Source organism: Amblyomma americanum, chromosome 1 (genome assembly GCF_052857255.1).
Source record: "Amblyomma americanum isolate KBUSLIRL-KWMA chromosome 1, ASM5285725v1, whole genome shotgun sequence".
Taxonomy (NCBI): domain Eukaryota; kingdom Metazoa; phylum Arthropoda; class Arachnida; order Ixodida; family Ixodidae; genus Amblyomma; species Amblyomma americanum.
In genome coordinates this window covers 479,743,372-479,750,588 of record NC_135497.1, presented here as the reverse complement: position 1 = coordinate 479,750,588, position 7,217 = coordinate 479,743,372, and the positions used below count along the sequence as shown (strand labels likewise).

The following is a 7,217-nucleotide window of genomic DNA, read 5'->3' as shown; positions in this document are numbered from 1 at the left end:
CTGATAAGCATAACACATAAAAAAAAAAAATAACGTTCCCCTATGCACCTTGGTTTCGGTGACTGTTGGCTCCCTTCATAAAAATATATATATATATATATATATATATATATATATATATATATATATACATAAAAGCCATGACTCATACCAAGCCATGTTAATGTCTATACGGACTAGCAGTTAAGCACAGAAACTGAGTCTACGTGTCTAGGATATTTCTTGGCTTAGCAGAAAGGAGCCTTCTATCGTTGGCCCCACTTTTGCAACAGGCACATCTGACGTGCATGGACTACAATGCACCATGCAATAGGCGGGATTTTTACACTATCGCTTGCACTGCCAGTGACACCTCAACTCAACACCCCCCCTTCCTTCGGAAACCCCTTGCGAAAGTCAACAAGTGGGCTTTCCTGCATACCTTAGTTTACCAAGAGATAGCGGAGCTCATGCTAGAAGAACTATGAAGACGACGAGACGAGTGCTGTTGGTGTGGGCGTTAAGCATGTATCACATTATAGATAAAAGAAGAACTGTGGGCTTTCGTACTGCGATTGTTTGAAAGAGGTGGTCGACCATCTTATTCTCATCACAGGACATATGTGGGTACACCAACAGAATCGCGTAGGAGGTGCAAGCCTCGCAGCGTCCAAATGTGATTGGCCCACATGATAAATGACGTGAAGGCAATGCCTTTGTACTGTTTTCCTAACATTTGCTGCTTGACTGATTTTTTTATTGATTGTACAGAGGGCAAAACACTTCTCTAAAACGACTGAACTGTGCGTTTGGCATCTCCCAAAGGCGCTGCATTGAGGAAGACAAAAAATGACAATAAAATCCTACGAGTTTAACTGCACACGCTGATGTTCAGACCATTTTCAACAAATGTTCTCAGTAGATATCGCGTGCTCAGCCTGCCCAGAACGCATACTGGGGAAGTGTTTTGCCCTCTCACCTGCTCAGGTGTAGTGCTTTTTCCACATCTGTAATTTAACAAAAAGCGACTTTCTTTTCAGTGTCTGTCAGCATTGTAATGATCCACCGGCTGAAAGCCTACCAGACCATGTCAGCAGTTCCATGATTCACTGCAACCATAAAGCTCTCAACTGCACAGAAGTCCACTACACAGAGCAATGCCAGCCTTTGCAGATGCAGCCAAGCAACAAACGGTGATGCATGAGTGCACCTCCTCACACTGCTGTCACTCTGACATACAACAATGCACATCCATTCCAAAACTGTGCTGCATTCATGTGTGATCTGCTTGTTGACATTGAACTAATGGTCAAACTTGTCGCAGAACATGGTGTTGCACACGTTGACAAGTCTAGGGTGCCAGCATTGTGCACTATAACACCGCAGTATATTTCACATGCAACCACCATGGCGGTTCAAGTCTAACAGCGAGACCCCTCTCCTGTGGTTCTGCTGTGTAAGAGATGTGGTGGTGTGCCTGCGAGCAGTCACTTAACGTCACCCATCGTGATGAAGTATTTCAAAGTTGAGAGTTGTACGCTAAAATCTGTGTGTGAAAAACTTTATTTCAGGGAGGAAGCTTGAGGTAGCCGGAGCAACCTCTCGCAATCTCTAGGTGGGCTCCTCATTACAGGAGCCCATTGGCGACCGCCGCGACTCGGGCTCGGTGGACCAGGGCCTTCTGGCTTGCTAGGTCCGAGCAGCCGAGCAGGGCTGCCTCCCAGTCCTCCCGGGTGAGGTTGGGTTTGGGGGCGAGGTTCGGGGTTGACTGGCATGCCCACACCATGTGAAAGATGTCCAAAGACTTCTCCGCACAGTGTGGGCATTCTCGTGTACAGGCAGGATCAAAGTGTTTTAAAACTGCCGGGCACAGCAGCGTTTTGGTGTAAAGGCGCAGGAGTGTGCGTTCCTCCACCTTTTTGAGGCCCTTACAAGGCTTGCGATAAATTGCATGGCCGAATTGGAATAATTCAGTAATTTCTCGAAAAGTGAGGGCCGGATTGGGTTCGGAATCCGTATCCAAAGGGTCTGAAGGCGTTGCCCGGAGAGTGAGCGCGCGGGCGGCGGTCTCTGCCGTTTCATTGCCTTCGAGGCCCATATGAGCTGGAGCCCATACAATCGTTCGAGACGCGGGGGCCCCGAGGTAGTTACTGTTTTGAAGGATGCGATGCGCAAAGAGAGGAATGTACCCCTGTTTAATATTTCTGCAGGCCCCTCTCGAGTCGGTGACGATCACTCGCGACTCCTGATGTGCGGCGGCTAACGCGATGGCAACTTCTTCCGCATGTGTTATGTCTTGAGCTCGGAACGTTAGGCCATTCACCACGATTTTTTGGTGGACGCCTGCGGCCGTGTACCACCCCCCATGGTGAGGGCCTGAGGCGTCCACGTAGAAGATGGCATGTTTGTTCCCATAGTGACGGGCCAGTGCCTCCGCCCGCGCAAGGCGCCTGCCACTGTGGTCGTCACGTGTCATGTTGGCCGGAAGAGGGCGTACGTGCAGGGCGCATCTCCAGATTTCAGGAATGCGTACGCGCTCTTCCGTAAGTGTTGGGTGGTGGATGTGTAGTCGGGCTAATAGGCGGCGACCCGACGGCGTTTTTGAAAGCCTTGTGTATTGATTTGTCAAGTGCGCCTCCCGGAGCTCCGTGAATGTGTTAACCATCCCCAGGCCCATGAGACGCTGGTTGGATGTGGTGATCGGGAGATCGAGGGCACTCTTGTACATCTTTCTGAGAATCACTTCGAGGGCGTTCTCATCAAACTTGCGCAGGTGGAGGTAAGGAGTCGAGTAGAGGACTCGACTGGTCACGAATGCATGCGCCAGCCGCAAAGCGTCTCTGCACCGTAACCCCCCGCGTTTGTTGGAAACCCGGCGGACCATCCGGCCCACCTGGTCCCCCACCTTGCGTAGTTTTGCTAGTGTGGTATCAGCCCGTCGATGTTTGTGGATAAGGAGACCAAGTACTCTAATCTCATCGTGTTCGGGTATCGGGCCGCTGGCCAGAGATAGTTCTATTTTGGTGGCGCACTGAAGCGACGGGCGAATGTGCACAAATTCGGATTTGGACGGTGAGCACTGAAGGCCGCAGCGGCGGGCGTAAGCGTCCACGGTCTCCGCCGCTTGCTGCAGGTTGGCCTCAATGTCTCCAACCGATCCGTGTTTGGCCCAGATGGTTATGTCGTCGGCGTACAGCGCGTGCTGGATGCCTTCGACCTTCGCCAGCTGAGCCGGGAGTTTCATCTTGGCCAGATTGAAAAGTAATGGCGAGAGGACCGCACCCTGTGGGGTTCCTCTCGTTCCCAATTAATATGGGCCGTGTTCTTCGTCTTGTATTCGGATGAAACTTCGTCGATCCGAGAGAAATTGCTTGATGTACTGAAACGTGTTATGTCCACAGTTCGTTTGACAGAGATGTTGCAGGATGATTTCGTGTGTGGCATTGTCGAAAGCCCCCTTCAAGTCAAGGGCGAGTACTGCCTTATCGTTGAAGGGATATTCGACAGGGTTGAGAATTTCTCGGTCGAGTTGAAGCAGAACATCTTGCGCGGACCTCTGCGGGCGGAAACCGAACATGGTGTCTGCGAATGTATGTTCATTTTCCAGAAACCCAGACAGCCTATCCCGCACCATGGTCTCCATCAGCTTTACCGCGCAAGACGTGAGGGAGATGGGGCGGAGGTTGTCTGTGTTTATGGCTTTGCCGGCTTTCGGAATGAAAGTTACCAGGGCGGTCTTCCATTCAATTGGTAGAGGTGCCTCACCAAGCCAGATCGAGTTGATGAAAGCGAGGAGGGTTTCGAAGGCGGGATCGGGAAGATTAGCAAGCATTTTCACAGTTATCTTGTCCCTGCCCGGTGCTGTTGTTCCTCGTTTCAATTTAGCTAGGGCCGCCTTGAGGTCATGCAACTGGAACGGTTGATCCAGATTCGCGTTCTCTGAACCTGCATACGAGAACGCGGGTCCTCCGGGGTCCTGCGTAGTGCAAAGATACTGGTCGCGCAGTTTTCGTGCTAATTTTGATGTATTTCCATCGAAGCTATGAATAGCTCGTTGGAGATGTTTTTGTGTCTCGGGGCGGGTTTGAGTCGGGTCAATTAGGGCGCGGAAAAGGCGCCACGTGCTCCGGCTCGACATTTGTCTGGCCGCCGTGTTGCAGCGGTCTACCCAGTTCGAGTCGGCGAGTTGGGCCGCGTACTCTGCCGCTCGCTGGGTGAGCTCGGCGATACGAATTTTGAGCTTTCTGTTACGTTTTTGGCGGCGCCATCTGCGAACGAGGCTGTGCCGCGCCTCCCAGAGGTGCACAAGGTGGTTGACCACCTCCGGAGTGGCCTCCGATAGCTGAATTTGTGTTTCCACCGAACGAAGGTGTGTAACCAATCCTTCTGCCCACGCGTGGTAGCCTTGTTCGTGGATAGACGCCGAATTGATGTAGTTAAGCCGGAACTTATTCCAGTCTGGAAGCCGAGCTTGTGCGTGGGGTCTTGCCAATGGTTTAGTCCTTACGGTGGTATTGATAAGGCAGTGGTCACTACCGAGGGTTTCCTCGGTGTTGATCCATTCTGCGTGTACAATGTTTTTGGTAAAGGTGAGATCCGGACATGTATCCCGGGTCACGGAATTACCCTGCCGCGTTGGATATGCAGGGTCAGTGTGAAGAGTCAGGCCCAGCGTGGACGCGAGTTCCGCTAGCTTGCGTCCCCGCTTCTCTTCACGCACGTATCCCCATAGTGTACTGTGGGCGTTGAAATCGCCCACAATCACCAGGGGGTCCCTGCCCGCAGCCTTTAGATCGCGGCTAAAGAGGGCTGCGAACGTTACATTTTTTAGTTTGGGAGAACAGTATATGTTGAGTACGTGGAGTGGTGCATCTTGTTTCTTGAGCGGAAGAAGTGTCACCATCGCGTAGGAATATTCTGTGTAAAGTTCCAAGTCAACTAGATTAGCCGTATAATTTTTATGCACACAGACGCAGGAAGAGGGGTCCTGCTGAAAGGGGATGTAATTTGTGATGGTGACGCCACTCCCTGGCTCCTGGAGGGCAACCACCGCGGGAAGAGAATCGAAAGTTGAAAGGTAAAGTCGGAGATCCGCCCTCTTTGCGCGAGAACGGAAGCCCCGACAGTTCCACTGGACAATTTGCACGGGGGTGGCCGAATTGGTTTTTGGGGAGCGCCTGATCTTAGGGCTGCTCGCCATGGTCATTTAGATTGAGGAGGGGTTGTACTGACACTGCACCGGAGCCAACACTCGCAGGAAGTGGGGTATCCTCCATACCAGAGAGTGAGCAGTTGTCGTCGTCGGCTACCTCGGGGGTGCGTCTAGAAGTTTTGTGAGGGCGGCCGGGTAAGGGATCGCCAGGCCTGCGCGAGGAGCGCAAGGAATTCGCAATTTGTTGGGCAATCATCGCGGGGATTGTCTCTTGCAATTTGGAGATGGCGTTTACCATCACTGAAATTTGATTTTCTATAGCGGCGAATCGGGCCTCTGTGGCCCCGAGGCGGGCCTCGAATGCGGCCTCCAAACTTGTTACCGCCTTCGGTACCACGAGCTCACTCTCCATTTCCTCAGCCGCGGGAGGCGAGGGGGGAGAAGAAGACTGGTTGATTTTAGATTCCAGTTCATTAATTTTCTTTAGCAGCATCTCATTTTGGGCCCTGAGTGCTGCTATTTGATCTTGCTCGGCGCTATGCGCCCTTGGAAAGGAAGTGGAAAGGGGGGAGAGAGAAGCAGCCCCACCCGAACCGCTCACCTGGTGGCCATTTTTGACTGCGTTGACCCAGGCCCTGGTATCACCGCGCGTTTCTGTCGACTGTTTCGTCAGTCCGCCGTGTTGTGGCGACACCTTGGATGGTTGTTTTGCAGCACCGCCGGTAGGTGTGTTCTCGGTGTTGGAGATTTCCTGGCCATGCTGATCGCCGGGAGGCCCAAGATAGCGGCTTTTCTTCTTGGACGCCGTTTTTTTCCTTTTCGTTTTGGGTGTGCGGAATTTTGCTGCACAGTCACGAGGGTTGGTGGCATGGGAGCCACCGCACAGAGAACACCGGGGAACACAGTTGTGAGGAGCCCGCACCCCCTCCACTAGCGGAACTTGGAATCCGCAGAGTCCACAGGTGTTCGATCGCAGGTTTGGACACGCATCAGCGCGATGCCCGACGACCCCACACTGGCCGCACGCCGGGATAGTTTTGTAGTAGTTTCTCACAGAGACGACCATGTTGTCATAATGTACGTAACGGGGCTTCTCCTTACCCGCGAAAGTGATGCGTGCTTTGTTGGATGTCCCGAACTTCCGGATTTCCAGGATGGTGCCGCGCGCCAGCACACTGGGTCTTTAAGAGTTTCCGTGGTGTCCGAGTTACGGTCCACGATCACGCCGTGGCCCATGTTGCCGCCGTCTTGTCTTAGGTAACCCCGAAGCGGGATCGACCCATTGTCGGAATTTACTGCGAAGTCCCCGATAAGCTGGTCGGCCGCCTCGATGTCCGGGGTATGCACAATGATGAGGTTTTGCTCTCGTGAGGGTAGAACGGAGATGGCGCGGGCCCGTTTCAACCCGAGGTACGCTGAAATGGCAGTGCCGTAGCCGGTTTCTGTGAACGCCTCGTGAAGAGAAACGCTTTCTCTGGGCTTTATAACTATGACGTAGTCTTCAGGTGTCGGTTTGGGCATTGGACGCGGCTTCCACTTCGAGAACGCCTTGTCCTTGCTTCCCGTGGCGCGCGTCGCGGGAGCGTTCACGTTTCCGACCGACGAACCGGCGGCCGGGGCGGCGCCGAACGCCGCCATCTGGGCTTTGTCTTGGGAGCGGCGTGCAGCCGCCTGAAGCAAAGCTTGACTCCGAATTTTGGGAGCAGCCGTCGAATTTGAATCTCCGGTGGTGGGCACCGAGGTCCACAACATCGCCTCAGGGTCGTAGCCGCGCACTTCTTGCGCGGAAGTCGCCATCTTGTCCTCGGAGGGCCAATTCCACCAGGCCAGGCGTTGGCGACGCCGTTAGGCTTAACGACGGCGCCGACGTGGTCGGTCGAAAAACGGCCGTAAATTTAGAGAAAATCGGCCTACCTGGACGAATTCGGAGTCCAGGTGTTCCGCTTCGTTTTCCGGCTCGTTTGACGCCAGTTTTGCCGGGCTAGAATGATTTGGGACATGGCCCCAGCCTAAAATCGGCGGAGGCCGACGAGACACACGTCTGCTCACGTCGCGCGCTCGCAGCGCCCCCCTACGCTAAAAAAAG

The 7,217-nt window shown here is 53.4% G+C and overlaps 1 pseudogene; it reads right to left on the bottom strand.

Annotated features, from left to right (window-relative positions):
• Positions 1-5,185: 5,185 nt before the first annotated feature.
• LOC144126785 (uncharacterized) lies at positions 5,186-7,017 on the bottom strand (annotated as a pseudogene).
• Between the last annotated feature and the right edge of the window lie 200 nt (positions 7,018-7,217).